The sequence below is a fragment of the Sminthopsis crassicaudata genome, chromosome 1 (assembly GCF_048593235.1).
Source record: "Sminthopsis crassicaudata isolate SCR6 chromosome 1, ASM4859323v1, whole genome shotgun sequence".
NCBI classification, from domain to species: domain Eukaryota; kingdom Metazoa; phylum Chordata; class Mammalia; order Dasyuromorphia; family Dasyuridae; genus Sminthopsis; species Sminthopsis crassicaudata.
Window position 1 is genome coordinate 507,091,147 of NC_133617.1, and position 17,315 is coordinate 507,108,461.

The window sequence follows — 17,315 nt, forward strand, 5'->3', positions numbered from 1 at the left end:
GTCCAACTGTCTACTCATTGCAGGAATCACTTCACTATATCGTTCATAGATTAGAACTACTCTTAGATCTAGTTCTTGAATACTTCTAATGCACAAGAAGCTCACTCCTTTGGGAAGTCATTCTTGACATGCTTAAAGAATGGAATTATTCTTTCTTACATTAAGATCAAAGGCTTATATTTCAGATCTAGGGCTGAAAGGGACCTTGGGAATCATCTAATACAGCACTCTTTATTTTACAGAAGAAGAATTAGAGTCACACAGAGATTAAGTGATTTTTCTATTACACAGAATAATACAGGAAATGGAAGAACCAGGATTAAAAGCAGAATCTATGATGCTTTTGGTACAGCAGTTAGCAGTGGATAAGCATTGTACCCGAAGTCAGGAAGAATTGTGTTCAAATCTGGTTTCAGATAGTTGCTTACCTTACCTTTTCTTACTAGTTGAATGATCCCTGGGCAAGTCACTTCACACGTTTCCTCAGTTTACCTTCACATGAAGAAAATAGTAGCACCTATCTCTCAAGGTTATTGTGAGAATCAAAAAAAAAAAAAAAAAAATATATATATATATATATATATATATATATATATATATATATATATATTTGTAAAGTGCTTAGCCCAGTCTCTGGCACATAGTAGGTGATAAATAAATCCATGTTTCCTTCTTTTTTTTTTTTTAATGCTTCTACCTAATACAAATTTTGTCCCATGAAGGAAAATTGAATTAAGTTTACCCTCTCCTCTGTAACACTTTTAAAGACAATTGTCTTATCCCACTAAAGTCTTCGATTATCTAAAATAAGTATCTCTTTTTCTTTCAGCTATTTTTGTTGTGTTTTGTTCTTTTAACATGATTTACATAAAATCTTATAATTCTTCCCTAGCCTCATGCTGTTTTATCAGTAAAACTGTAGACATGTGGTGTTTAGGACTGAATTCCATAAGGGACCTAAGCACCATAAACAACATTAGGAAAAGCAAAACAACATTAAAAGAATCCAAGTCTTGTTTCAACAGAGATATATTCTAGTCCCACCACTGCCACTATCCAGCTGTAGCACTTTGGGTAAGTCACTTAACCTATTGGAGCCAATTTTCTCAACTGTAAAATAAAGATAATAATACCTTCTTAGATTACTTTGCAGGATAAAAGTTCCTTCTAGCTCACCTATTAAAGGGTAAAGCAGCATGGTCTATTGATAAAATGATAAATAAGGGCAATTAGGTGGCCCAGTGCATAGAGCACCAGCCCTGAAGTCAGGAGGACCTGAGTTCAAATCTGGTTTCAGAAACTTAACACTTCCTAGCTGTGTGGCCCTGGGCAAGTCATTTAACCCCAATTGCCTCAGGGGAGAAAAAAAAGACTGCATTAGATAAAATTTTAAGTAAAATTAAGTATATAACAACAAAACTAGTTCAGAACAGTGTTATACTCTGTCAAGATTACCAGTTGCTAGGATGTCTCAGTATTATACTGAGTCATTGAAGAAAACAACTCTGACAAGAAGGCAAAGAATTTCTTCAGTAGGGATTGTTTCCTTCTTTGTATCCCAGTGTCTAGTATAATACCTAGTATAATAATATAATATTATGATGGTTTATACACATTTCAAGCCCCACATTTGACATAAAGCGTTGCTTGACCACCTTAGCCCACAGTGAACTCTTCCCACTCAGAGGTGTTACAATATATAATTTTCATAAGACTTATTTAATATTTATGATGTGTTACCTTGTGTTATTGTCTTATCCCTCAACTAAATGAGAGCTCTTTGAAGGTAGTGGCTCAGTCTTATTTTCAACTTCTCTCTTCTTTCTCATCTCCTCCTTATGAAAACAGTTTTATTATGAAGTCAGACAAGTTTCCAATTTAATTATTAATGTTTATATATAATATATACATATATATAAAGAGACACAGACAGAAATACAGAGATAGAGAGAGAGAAAGAGAAAAAGAGAGACAGAGAGAGATACAGAGAGAAAGAGAATTTAAGTATGTTTTTTTTTGTTGTTGTTGTTGTTGTTTTTTTTTTAATTTTGGCTCTAAATTCTCTCTCCCTCTAATGATTAAGAATAGTTTGGTAGTTCAGGATCTTTCTTCTCCTTTTCCATCTTTTTCTCCTTCTCCATTTTCCTCTCCTCAGTTCCTGCAATAGTTGGGTGCAAACTTTGTACTAAATAGATGATATGTTTAATAAATACTTGCAGATTACTTGACTTAATATGAGAAAGAGACTAAGACTCCTGATCAGATTGATGTCTTAAACTGAGAAAAGAAATCAGCTGCCCCAAGACACAATTTCTCTTATATTAGCAGAGTTCTCATGTAACTCCCAAATTCCTTATTTCCATAGGTTCAACATGAGGCATTTCCTTCAATTATAATTATGTAAATATTGCTCAAACTACTATCCAGTACCATATCAACCAATAGACTAGGCAGCCCACCTAATTTATTTTTATCAGGACAGCCAAATAAAAATCCAGCAATAGGGTGATTTTAGCCCCTCAGTCCCCCAAAAATGAAGGAACAAAATAATTTTCCACCGATTCCCACAATGATAAGGAAGAAAAGAAAACACCTACATAATTTAGACTCCAAGAAGATTGTTTCACGCTGAAAGATTTCTTCGGGATCCTCCTCCCAGAACCCTGATTCACAATCCCATTGCTCACACTCTCATGGTGTGGTCCTAGTGCTTACCTTACTAATATTCATCTGCTCTACCATTGCAGCCAAAAATTAAAGAGTTCTAAGCTCTATCATTGTTCTCTGAGACATAACAAAAGAAAACAAAACAAAACACACACACACACACACATATATACAAATGCATACACACACACACACACACACACACACACACACACACATACCTTTCAAATTAGTTGCTGCCACTATCTGATAGCACTACTGGGGTATTTTTTTTCCTGGAGGGAAGTGGGGATGCTAAGGTGAAGGGAAGTGTTATCATATTTTGTGCTATTTTTTTTTAAATAAGTTCTTACTAAATGCAGACAGATTTTTTTCTTATCACTCCTTTCCCAATGGGAAGTACCTCTAGCCTTCACTCCTAGCTGGGTTATAGAAAGAAATGACATTCAGCTCTCTTTATTTATCTAACTGCTAACACTCAGACACTGAAAGTTGCCTTAAAATTTCAATAATCCTGAAGGAGGCAACAACTTTTGAGGGCAAGAACAAGAGTTGGTAACTTTTGCCTTATGTTATGAAATGATGGAATATAAGAAAACCCCTTGTGGCAAAGTCAGCAAGATCTTAAGCTCATTTCCATAATGGCTGGTATCTCAGTTCTAAAGCCCTTCATATATGAAAATATATTTTGCTTCTTAGAATTAAAAAACTTCAAAAGCTATCCTTCCTCACTCTGAAGAAAATAAACACATGAATATGCATTGCTATAGAATGTATATATGCATATGTGTGCACATGAACACAATTTATACATGTGTGTATGTTAATAAGTAAGTTTTTTTGATATTCAATTGTGGATCATACAGTCCAGCGGATTATGTTGGCTAATAAACTGACGTGTTTTACCATTTCATCCTCCATTGAATTAAGGGAAAAAGAGATTATGTAATTTGCTTGGATCACGTAGCCAGTACGTGTCTGAGACTATATTGGAACTCAGATTCTCTTGACTCCAGACTCAGTGTTCTATATAGTGAGCCCATCTAGACACTTCTAAATAAGGAATACATCGTTTATTGAGAGTTTTTGTACACTGAGAATTTATTAATGTCTCTCCTATAGTTGCTGAGTGAAAAAATTAAAGAAACCCATAGAGATATCTGCATGGTCTTTGATAGCTCACAGGCCAAGGTCAGCCTCCTGGCACTTGCCATTAAAATCGGCACATGTCTCCTGAGTGTACGTTTTGCCTTTGCCTCTAAAACCAACTGAGTATTTCATTTTAGCATTCTTCAATAATAACTTCATAGGCTGCTATTAGTCTCCAGCCACATTTATGTTACCATGTATCTATGCTCCAGGTTCTGTGTCCCACATCAGCCTAAGAGCTTGAGTTTTCCATGGGTTAAACTCAGACCATACCTAGCCCCTACAGAATCAGCAGCTTTCTAATTTTTTTTTATACTACAGCATTACAGGCCCACTCATCTTGTCTGCCTCTCCCCTTCAACTTCTGGCTCTGGGGATAACAATCTAATTAACACAAACATTCCAGGAAAGAATTGATGAATTTCTATATGATTCCACTCATGATTCTACCAAAATGCCTCTTTCTGAAACATTTATCTCCAACTCTTGCCTCAGTCTTTTAGAATGTAAGTTTCATCGTGGCCCTCTTCAACAATGAGATGAATCAAATCAGTTCCAATAGAGCAGTAATGAATTGAACCAGCTACACCCAGTGAAAGAACTCTGAGAGATGACTATGAACCACTACAGAGAATTTCCAATACCTCTAATTTTGTCCGCCTGCATTTTTTATTTATTTCACAGGCTAATTGTACACTAGTTCAAAGTCTGATTCTTTTTGTACAGCAAAATAACTGTCTGGATATATATATATATATATATATATATATATATATATATATATATATATATATAAATATGTGTGTATGTGTGTATATCTTATACTTTAACATATTTAACATGTACTGGTCAACCTGCCATCTGGGGGAAGGGGTGAGGGGAAGGAGAGGATAAGTTGGAACAAAAGGTTTTGCAATTGTCAATGCTGAAAAGTTACCTATGCATATATCTTGTAAATAAAAAGCTATTTAAAAAAAGAATGTAAGTTCCATGAAGGTAAAAATCATCTCACTTCTTATAGCTCAGTGGCTAGCAGGGTTCATGTTTTATAAAAGTTTTTATAATTAATCTATTTATTTATTCATATGGGCTTAGATAACTTCATTATAGATAAGACCTTTTATATCCTACTTCTTAATCAATCTTAAATAAATTTGGAAAAAAATATCTATCTTTCCTTTATCAACTAATTATTTTACCCAAAGGTCCTAAAGAATGATCTAAAAGTGGAGGTAACAGATAACATCTCACTCCTTACCGCCTACCATTCTTGAAGCTTGGAAAAGAAAGGAAAAAAAAACCTCTAGGAAACATCAAAGATAGGATATTTTCTAAGAATACAGGAAAACCAGAAATGAATTTTTGTGACTGACAAATGGTCATCCTCCTTCTGGTGTATTATAACACCGTTATCGAAGTCTCATTGCTGTTTTAACGTCCTACTCCTATTTCCATGGAGTTGTAAAGAATATCCTTGGATAAATCACTTTCAGAAATACAATTTTCCAATGGGCCTTCCTTTGACCCTCTCTAATATAGATGCCAATATTTCCACATAATCACTTATTTGGAGAGGTCCTTTCCTCCTAATGAAGATACTAACATGCATGAGAGAAACTAATAGGATCTCTTCATTTGTAAATTCCAAAACTCAAGGAGTTCTTGCACTATTGCACTATTGTAGCCAGCTTCAATTTATCCTGATGCTGCCTATACGTATTTTATTGAACAATAGTTTGCTTCTTTTGAGACATATCCTTTGATAAAAGAAAAGTGAAGGAGGTAAAAGACAGAGTCAGTTCAGAATGGATGCCAAGTTATAGGTCCAAAAGTAGTTTGGGAATCTCTTGGTCTGGTCCTCTTAGGGACTACTCCAAAGTGCAACTGTATTAACTTTTCATTTTACTCAGTTCTGAGAAATCTGGGGAGCTCAATATCAGTTTCAGGTTGCTATTACAGCGCATTTCTTGGGGAATTGTAGTGACTGACTCCTTGCAGTAAGAAAGGGAGAAAAGAGGAAAAAATTCTGAGCAATCAAGCTTTCCAGATTATGATTATACTTCATGCTTCTAGGTATAGATTCCTCTTGGTAAAGTTCAATCACCCTCATCTATTCATTAATTCATGTGGTTTGGAAAAATTGAATTAGTCTCAAGCATATAATGATTCAAATGACCACTTTGACCACCTATTTTTTATATCCTGTGGTTAAATATAAAAAGTATTATTGACAAAATGTCTAAGTATTAAACTGGACCTCCATTCTATACTCAACCAACAATACATATTAAAACAAATGACAGAGTTCAGAGTTCAGTACAAATGGAAGAGAAAAAAATCAAAGCAAAATAGAATAAAATAAAAAAGAATAAAAGCAGTAGATTAATAGGAAGCAGTGTTAAAGCTCTAGATAGCTACCACATGGATAGGAAGAACTATCCTACTGGGAAAATTGGAAATTAGTATGGCAGAATCTAGCCATTCACCCACATTTTAACACCATTCACCAAGATAAGGTAAAAATGGGTTGATGATCTAGACATAAAAAATGAGATTATAAATAAATTAGAAGAACCTGTTTACCTCTCAGGCCTATGGAGGAAGAAAGAATTTGTGACCAAAGAAGAACTAGAGACCATTATTGATCACAAAATAGAAAATTTTGATTATATCAAATTGAAAAGCTTTTGTACAAACAAAACTAATAAAGACAAGATTAGAAGGGAGACAACAGACTGAGAAAACATCTTTATACAAAAGTTCTGAATATATAGAGAATTGTCTCTAATTTATAAGAAATCAAGCCATTCTCCAAATGATTAATGGTCAAAGGATATGAACAGACAATTTTCAGAGGAAGAAATTAAAACTATTTTTAGCCATATGAAAAGATGCTCCAAGTCTTTATTAATCAGAGAAATTCAAATTAAGACAATTCTGAGATACCACTACACACCTGTCAGATTGGCTAGGATATCAGGAAAAGATAATGCTGAATGTTGGAGGGGATGTGGAAAAACTGGGACACTGATGCATTATTGGTGGAATTGTTAATACATCCAGCCATTCTGAAGAACGATTTGGAACTCTGCTCAAAAAGTTATCAAACTGTGCATACCCCTTGATCCAGCAGTGTTAATACTGGGCTTATATCCCAAAGAGATTTTAAAGAAGGGAAAGGGACTTGTATGTGCAAAAATGTTTGTGTCAACCCTCTTTGTAGTGCCCAGAAACTGAAAACTGAGTGGATGACCATCAATTGGAGAATGGCTGATTAAATTGTAGTATATGAATGTTATGGAATATTATTGTTCTGTAAGAAATGAGCAGCAGGATGATTTCAGAAAGGTCTGGAGAGACTTCCATGAACTGATGCTGAGTGAAATGAGCAGACCAGGAGATCATTTTATATCTCAAGAACAAGACTATATGATGATCAATTCTGATGGATGTGACTCTCTTCAACAATGAGAGGAACAGATCAGTCCTAATAGAGCAGTAATGAATTGAACTAGCTACACCCAGCGAAAGAATTCTGGGAAATGAATGTGAACCACTACATAGAATCCCCAATCCCTCTATTTTTGTCCATTTGTATTTTTTATTTTCTTCTCAGATAAATTTTACATTATTTCAAAGTCCAGTTCTTCTTGTGCAGCAAAGAACTGTATGGAGATATATATTTATATGTATATATGTACATATATATGTATATATGTACATATATACATATATATATATCATTTAACTTATGCTTTAACATATTTAACATGTATTGCTCGACCTGCCATCTGGGGGAGAGGGGGAGGGGGAAGGAGGGAAAAAGTTGGAACAGAAGGTTTTGCAAGGGTCAATACTGAAAAATTACCCACGCATATATCTTGTAAATAAAAAGGTATAATAAAAAAGAATTAATGTCATCTTAAAAACACTATCTTTGCATATATTTTTAATATAAGCTGCTATTATAAAAAACACCTCTTCCCAACTTGATCTCAGCCCTCTAGATAGAGAAAGAAGTAATATAGCCTAATGAATTCTGTGTCTTTGAGACCTGAGTTTGAATTCTGCCTCCAACATTAGCTGATGCTGGATATGTCAGAGGAAATCTCTAAACTTGTTTATTAGGAAAATAGGCATAATAACTTATTTAGTATCTTCAACAATTGTCTCAAATGAGACAATTTATATTACATATAATACTTGGCTCTCTGTTGATATATATATACAGAGACAAGCATTATGTGTATGTATATGTAAATATTCCCTTTCATACTATTGCTCTCAGCCTCTATGAAAGACAAGGAATCCAACAATTATGTAGATTATAGAAAATAAAAATTTTGTCTACTTTATTTCATCTGTTTGCAGGTTCTCCATTTAGTTATCTACCTTGGAGATAAATTTATAGTTTTCAAAAATAAGGAATCCTGAATCCTAGAGTTATTTGATAATTAGACAATAATAATTGTCTTGTTTATAGCCTAATTATCACAATTTAAATTGGACAAGTCATTGGGAGAGTTTACCTCTAAATTAGGGGACGATCTTTGACAAAATGATCTAAGCCTAGTACTTGGACAAAATGTTCAGAGCAAAGATTGATCCTGAGGACATTAGTTAACTTTTCTTAAAAAAAAAAAAAAAAAAAAAAAAAAAAAAAAATTGGTACTTATCTTGAATCTCTGCTAGGTAAAGTAAAGACCTCAGTTGTCAAGAGAAAAGAGAAGACAAGGTTGATTTTATGTTGGTGCTGGGTCAGAGTTTTTAGCACTTTCCCCACCTAAAAGATGTGGAGAAAAACCAAGAGTTAAGCTAAGTATAGCAACACCAGTTATTTCCTTGAGAAGCAAATTTTCTGAGCCAGAACTGCAGGGCAGTAAAAGTCCAGTAAAACCTTAGCTGGAAGAGCCCATATGTCTTTAGCAATGATTGTTACCAATCAATGACTGCAAATATAGAAAAGCAGTATCCTATGCAGCAGCATCTAGCTGAGTAACACTTGGCAGTGAGATAGACTTTTCTGGATAGTTAGGGACCATGGTTGATCACAAGACCTGTAGGAGTGGGCCTTCTGGTAAGAGTACTTCATTAAATATCACTTACTAGGAGATATCTTCAGTTCTGTTATATGACCTGCTCCTCCATGTACATGTCAACTCCATATGCCTTGCATATGTGAGTACCTCCATTTATGTACTCTGGCCATATGTGTGTATAGCTTGATAACCAATGATTCCTAAGGATGTATTTAGACACTGTTTCCTATGGACTCATAGTTCTCACTAACACTATGTGCATGTATTGAAGAATGTGTTTCAGATTGATGAGGTAAATGTTTTTCTTTACCTTCTTTGACTTGATTAAGCACTCTGGCTATATCAGTACAACCTCATCATCTTAGATTTTACGGGATGCAGACCAAATGAGTTCCTTGATACAGCTAAGAATTTATTAGCAAGAGGAAAGTAAAATTGCAACATATCTATGCATTTATTCAGTTATTGTTTTAATACCATTTTATTGCATGGAATCACTTAGATGGTACAATTGCTTCAAAACAAAAACTTTTAATGAAATAACTAAGAAATGCAAGTGGATGAACAAAATAGACAAACACTTAGTAAACCTGATTAAAAAAATGAAAGAGAAAAAACAAGTCTTGAAAATGAAAAGGGAGAACTCACCACTAATGAAGAGGAAATTAGAATAGTTAGGAGTTACTTTGCTCAACTTTGTGCCAATCAATTCGATAACTTAAATGAAATGGAAGTATACCTTCAAAATATAGCTTGCCCAGATTAACAGAGGAAGAAGTAAGTAGTCTAAATAGTCTCATCTCAGAAAAAGAAATAGAACAGGCTATTAACCAACTTCCTAAGAAAAAAATCCCCAGTACCAGATGGATTTACATGTGAATTCTACCAAACATTTAAAGAACAACTAACTCCAATGGTATATAAACTATTTGAAAAAATAGGGGATGAAGGAGTCCTACCAAATTCCTTTTATGACACAGACATGGTACTGATACCAAAACCAGGTAGATCGAAAACTGAGAAAAAAAATTATAGACCAATTTCCTTAATGAATATTGATGCTAAAATCTTAAATAAGATATTAGCAAAAAGAATTCAGAAAATCATCCCCAGGATAATACACTATGATCAAGTAGGATTTATACCAGGAATGCAGGGCTGGTTTAATATTAGGAAAACTATTAGTATAATTGTCCATATTAATAATCAAATTAATAAAAACCATATGATCATCTCAATAGATGCAGAAAAAGTATTTGATAAAATCCAACATCCATTCCTACTAAAAATGCTTGAGAGTATAGGAATAAATGGACTATTCCTTAAAATAATAACCAGCATATATTTAAAACCTTCAGTAAACATCATATGTAATGGCAATAAATTAGAACCTTTCCTTGTAAGATCAGGAGTGAAACAAGGTTGCCCACTATCACAATTACTATTCAATATAGTACTAAAAACTCTAGCCTTAGCAATAAGACCCGAGAAAGAGATTCAAGGAATTAGAGTAGGAAATGAGGAAATCAAATTATCACTCTTTGCAGATGACATGATGGTATACTTAGAGAACCCCAAAGACTCTGGTAAAAAGCTATTAGAAATAACACAGAATTTTAGCAAAGTTGCAGGATACAAAATAAATCCACATAAATCCTCAGCATTTTTATACATTACCAACATAATCCAACAGCAAGAGATACAAAGAGAAATTTCATTCAAAATAATGGTCGATAGTATAAAATATTTGGGAATATATCTACCAAAGGAGAGTCAGGAATTATATGAGCAAAATTATGAAACACTTGCTACAAAACATAAAGTCAGATTTAAATAATTGGAAAGACATTCAGTGCTCTTGGATAGGCTGAGCCAATATAATCAAGATGACAATACTCCCTAAACTAATCTATTTATTTAGTGCTATACCAATCAGACTCCCAAGAAACTAGAAAAAATAACAACAGAATTCATATGGAACAACAAAAGGTCAAGAATTTCAAGGGAAGTAATGAAAAAAAAATTAAATGAAGGTGGTCTAGCTGTACCTGATCTAGAACTATATTATAAAGCAACAGTCACCATTTGGTATTGGCTAAGAAATAGACTTGTTGATCAGTGGCATAGGTTAGGTTCACAGGGCAAGATAGTGAATAAAAATAGCAATCTAGTGTTTGACAAACCCAAAGATCCCAAATTTTGGGATAAGAATTCATTATTTGACAAAAACTGCTGGGAAAACTGGAAATTAGTATGGCAGAAACTAGTTATGGACCCACATTTAACACCACATATTAAGATCAGATCAAAATCGGTCCAAGATTTAGGCAAAAAGAACGAAATCATAAATAAATTGGAATAACATGGGATGGTTTACCTCTCAGACTTGTGGAGGAGGAAGGAGTTTGTGTCCAAGGGAGAACTAGAGACTATTATTGATCACAAAATAGAAAATTTTGATTACACCAAATTAAAAAAGTTTCTGCACAAACAAAACGAATGCAAACAAGATTAGAAGGGGAATAACAAATTGGGTAAACATTTTTACAGTTAAAGGTTCAGATAAAGGCCTCATCTTCAAAATATACAGAGAATTGACTTTAATTTATAAGAAATCAAGCCATTCTCCAAATGATAAATGGTCAAAGGATATGAATAGACAATTTTCAGATGATGAAATTAAAACTATTTCCACTCATATGAAAGTGTTCCAAATCACTATTGATCAGAGAAATGCAAATTAAGACAACTCTGAGATATCATTACATACCTGTCAGACTGGCTAAGATAACAGGAACAAATAACAATGAATGTTGGAGGGGCTGTGAGAAAACTGGGACACTGATGCATTGTTGGTGGAGTTGTGAAAGAATCCAACCATTCTGGAGAGCAATCTGGAATTATGCCCAAAACGTTATCAAAATGTGCATACCCTTTGACTCAGCAGTGCTACTACTGGGCTTATATCCCAAGGAAATACTAAAAAAGGGAAAGGGATCTGTATGTGCCAAAATGTTTGTGGCAGCCCTTTTCATAGTGGCTAGAAGCTGGAAAATGAATGGATGTCCATCAATTGGAGAATGGTTGGGTAAATTATGGTATATGAATGTTATGGAATATTATTGTTCTGTAAGAAATGACCAACTGGAGGAATACAAAGAGGCTTGGAGAGACTTATATCAACTGATGCTGAGTGAAACGAGTAGAACTAGGGGATCATTATACACTTCAACAATGATACTGTATGAGGATGTATTCTGATGGAAGTGGATATCTTCAGCATAGAGAAGAGCTAATCCAATTCCAATTGATCAATGATGGACAGCATCAGCTACATCCAGAAAAGGAACACTGGGAAATGAGTGTAAACTGTGAGCATTGTTTTTTGTTTTGTTTTGTTTTGTTTTGTTTTGTTTTGTTTCTCTTCCTAGATTATTTTTACCTTGTGAATACAATCCTTCCTTTGCAACAACAACAAAATTTGGTTCTGCACATATATATTGTACCTAGGATATACTATAAGATACTTAATATGTATGTGAATGCCTGCCATCTAGGGGAGGGGATGGAGGGAAGGAGGGGAAAAACTCAGAACAGAAGGGAGTACAAGGGATAATGTTGTAAAAAAAAAAAAAATGTACCGATGCATATGTACTGTCAAAGAAAATGTTATAATTATAAAAATTAATAAAAAAAAAACAAAAAAATGAACAAAAATGTATAATAAACTTATCAAAGTTTAAAAAAAAGAGAAATGCATGTGGATAACTTATTTTTGTTTGTTTATCATTAAGGTTGAGCCAGTTCATGATGAGCTCTGAAAAATGCTCCTAAACCAAAAAGGTTTCCCGTATCATTCTTCTGATATACTATAAATCTGCCACCTTAGGATTACCCTAACTAAATTCAGAGAGATCTGCCATGAGAAGACTGGCTACTGAGCCATAATTTTTGCAGCCATTGAAATTTAAGAGCTTCCCCCAAAAAACTTTTTCCTAGTGCTGAATCTGAACCTGTGTTAATTTCTGTATGGCCTTTCAGGTGATTTGCTCAATAATTTTTATACATTGGTCATGTTCTAGCAAGGAACACAGAAACCACAACACATATTTGCCATGCTCCTTCAAGGAGATTCCTGAATGCTTTTTATCAAAATTAGTTCTTTTGAATGTAATTTCTTTTTCTGTCTTTTCTCACTTAATTTTTATTGATACACAGAAAGACTGATGATTTTTGTGGATTTTTCATCATTCTACTTTACTAAAGTTATTGGGTCAAAATATGTTAGTTATCTTTAGGATTCAATGAGTAAATCATTATATTCTTTGCAGAAAGTGATAATTATGTTCTTTCTTTGTCTATGACAGCTACTCAGATTCTTTTTCTGGTAGTATTATTATAGCATGTATTTGTAGAATTATAGTAGCAAACAAGAGTGCGATAATGATGACCTTACTTAACCTTTGATAGTATTGGAAACATTTTTTATATATGTGATTGTATGTATACACACACATATGCAAAAATGTCTATTTATGGATGTTTCATAATTATAAATAAATAATTTTGTTTTATCATATTAAGGAATTAGTCACTTATTCCTATCCTTTTTACTGCCTTTAATGCAAATAATGTTGTGAAAGACTTTTTTTACACCTATTAACATATCTTCTCATAGTATTTTGTTCTTTTTATTATTATTATGGTCTATAATTAATATTAAAACAATTTCAAATTCTTTTCACAAATTCAATTGAACCATTCAGTATAATTTTAATATGTGTACAATGTTTTCTGTATTAATTAGAAATATTTGTCATGGAGGTGGAGCCAAGATGGGGAGGCAGAGCCAAGATGGTGGAGAAGATACACACAAATTTGTAAGCTCCCTTCTTCCCTCATTACCAATTAGTTAAATCAGCCTCAAAAATAATGCTGGGCTGATAAAAACCACAAGGTTTAGAAGCACAACTTACCAGCTGAAGAGAATCTGGAGTCTCCACAGAAAAGTTCAGTTCCAAGGGGAGGAAGAAAAAAGGCCAGTAAAGACGGCTAGGTGCTAGCACACTGTCCCGATTGGGCTGGGGAGAACTCTGGGATCAGAGAAGCCACTGAGATAGAGGAATCTGACACAGGCTGTTAGCTCTTCTCTGCTTATAAAACAGCAATTCAGGAGAGAAATCAAGCCACTTTAAAATATAAAGCTAGATCCTATAACCACCCCAATCCGGAAGTGACCTAACAGATCTCTACCCGGCTGTAAAGCCGCCTTCTGCTGTCAGGGGCTTCAACTTGGGGTAGTTAACAGCTTGAACAGCAGGGGACAAGGCATGAGACAACATCTAATCCACATAGGGCCAGGCTTGGCCTGAGGCTGGGGAACTCTACCAGCTGCAGAATTCCCAGAGAAGCAGAACTCCCCAGACGCAGAACCTTTGAAGTAGGGAAGACACTATCAGTTTGAGCACAGGAGCTTTTCACATCAGCTGCTGATATCCACGCCCCACAGGACGCATTGGGCGGGCTTTGTGTCTCTTTTTTTGTTCAGTCTTAAACCTAAGGGAAGTCTCTAGGACACACAGTGGGGTCCTTCACTGGGCAACCCTCACAGCGCAGCCATATCACCTCTGAGACATTTCTGGGGAGAAGTGATGGGAACTCTCTCCCAGAGCTTTCTCTTAGCTCAGGCACAGGAGCTGCTGCATCCATCAAGTCTGGGAGGAAGCTGGCAAATAAGTAAATAAATAAACTTCTTACCCCAAGGGCAGACCCCAAAAGATTTTTAACAATGACTAAAAAGCTGAAGAGAACTATTGATTCCTTCTACACAGAGAAAGAGCGGGTATCCAACCCCGAGGAAGTTAACAGCAGAGAGTTAGAAGATAACACTCTAAAAGGAATGATACCTGCCTCCCAACACATAACTCCCTCCTAGAAGAGACTATTAAAAAGTTAAGAGAGTTTGAAGAAAAATGGGAAAAGGAAAGAGAAGCTTTGATAGAGAATAACAATGTCCTGAAATTTGAGTTGGAAAAAATAAAGAATTCACAGGAGATGAAGGGAAACAAAATTTTTGAATTAGAAAAAGGTTAAAAAAAATCACAGGAAAATAGGATTTCTGAATTGGAAAAGATAAAAAAGTCTCAAAAGAGTAGGATTTCTGAATTGGAAAAAGAAAATAACTCTCTAAAAAAAATTAGGGAAATCGAAAAAAATTCAATAGAGCAAAATAATTCATTTAAAAACTCAATTGGGTATATACAAAAAGAACTAAAAAATGTGAATGAAGAAAATAACTCATTAAAAATCAGGATGGAACAAATAGAAATGAATGATTCATTGAGAACCCAAGAATCAGTCAAACAAAACGAAAAAAAAAAAAAAATGAGAAGCTGGAGAATAACGTAAAATATTTACTGGGAAAATCAATAGACCTGGAAAATAGATCTAGGAGAGATAATCTGAGGTTCATTGGACTTTCTGAAAACTATGATAAAAAAAAGAGCCTGGATTCTATTTTACAGGATATCATCAAAGAGAACTGTCCAGAGATAATCGAAACAGAAGGGAAAATAGGCATTGAAAGAATTAATTGAACACCTTCTGAAAAAGACCTTAAAAAAAGAACTCCACAGAACATTATGGCTAAGTTGAAGAACTACCAAACAAAGGAAAAATATTGCAAGCAGCTAGGAAAAAGCAATTCAATTATCACGGGGCCACAATAAGGGTCACTCAAGATCTGGCTGCCTGCACATTAAAAGATTGAAGAGCCTGGAACCTGATATTCTGAAAGGCAAAGATCAGGGATTGCAAAGAAGAATAAACTACCCAGCTAAGTTTAGCATTTTCTTCCATGGAAGAAGATGGTCATTTAATGAAATAGATGAATTTCATTTGTTTCTAAGAAAAAAATAAGAATTAAACAAAAAATTTGATTTACATCCACAAGACTGAAGAGAAACAGAAAAAGGTAAAAAGAACTCTTGAGAACTGTATCTCTGTTGTAGATATATAAAAAGTCCACATGGATAATTTGATTTTACTGTTATAAAAAGGGGGGGAGTAGTAAAGGGAAGGGGGTAGTATCAGAAAAAGGGGAAGGAATAATAAAAAGAGGGAAACTATATCCCAGAAAGAGGCATAGAAAATATACCACATCTGAGGGAATTTAGAGAGGGGGAGAAACATTGTGTGAATCTTACTCTCATCAGAATAGGCTCAAAGAGTAAATAATTGTCATATTGGTGTTTTCAGAGAATTCTCTCTTACCTCATTAAAAGGGGGGAGAGGAAAAGGGAAAAGGAAAAGGAGAATAAAGGAAGGGACTTGGAAGGAGGGGGAGGGATACTAAAAAGGGAGGTCTGTGCATCACAAGTGGGGTCTATAAATTAAATATTAGGGAAGGGGTTCAGGGGGTCAAGGGAAAAAAGCATAATCTGGGGATAATATGATGGCAGAAAATTCGGAATTAGTAATTTTAACTGTAAATGTGAATGCGATGAACTCTCCCATCAAACAGAGATGGATAGCAGACTGAATCAAAAGTCAGAACCCTACAATATGTTGTCTGCAGGAAACACACTTAAAGCAGGGAGATATATACAGAGTAAAGGTAAAAGGTTGGAACAGAGCCTATTATGCTTCAGGTAAAGCCAAAAAAGCAGGGGTTGCTATCCTTCTCTCAGATCCACAAAAAGCATAAATTGATCTAATTAAAAGAGATAAGGAAGGAAACTATATCCTGCTAAAAGGTAGCATAAACAATGAAGCCATATCAATACTAAACATATATGTACCAAGTGGTATAGCATCTAACTTTCTTAAGGAAAAGTTAAGAGAGTTGCAAGAAGAAATAGACAGTAAAACTATAATAGTGGGAGATCTCAACCTTGCACTCTCAGATTTAGACAAATGAAACCACAAAACAAATAAGAAAGAAATTAAAAAAGCAAATAGAACATTAGAAAAACTAGGTATGATAGACCTTTGGAGAAAACTGGATGGTGACAGAAAGGAATATACTTTCTTCTCAGCAGTTTGTGGAACCTATACAAAAATTGACCATATATTAGGACATAAAGATCTCAAAATTAAATGCATGAAGGCAGAAATAATAAACGCCTTCTTCTCAGATCACAATGCAATAAAAAATACATTCAATAAGAAGTTAGGGGTAAATAGACCAAAAAGTAATTGGAAACTGAATAATCTCATCTTAAAGAATGACTGGGTGAAACAGCAAATTATAGAAACAATTAATAATTTCACCCAAGTTAATGACAATGATGAGACATCATACCAAAATCAGTGGGATATAGCTAAAGGGGTAATAAGGGGAAATTTTATATCTTTAGAGGCTTATTTGAATAAAATAGAGAAAGAGAAGATGAATGAATTGGGCCTGCAACTTAAAAAGCTAGAAAAAGACCAAATTAAAAACCCCCAACCAAAAATTAA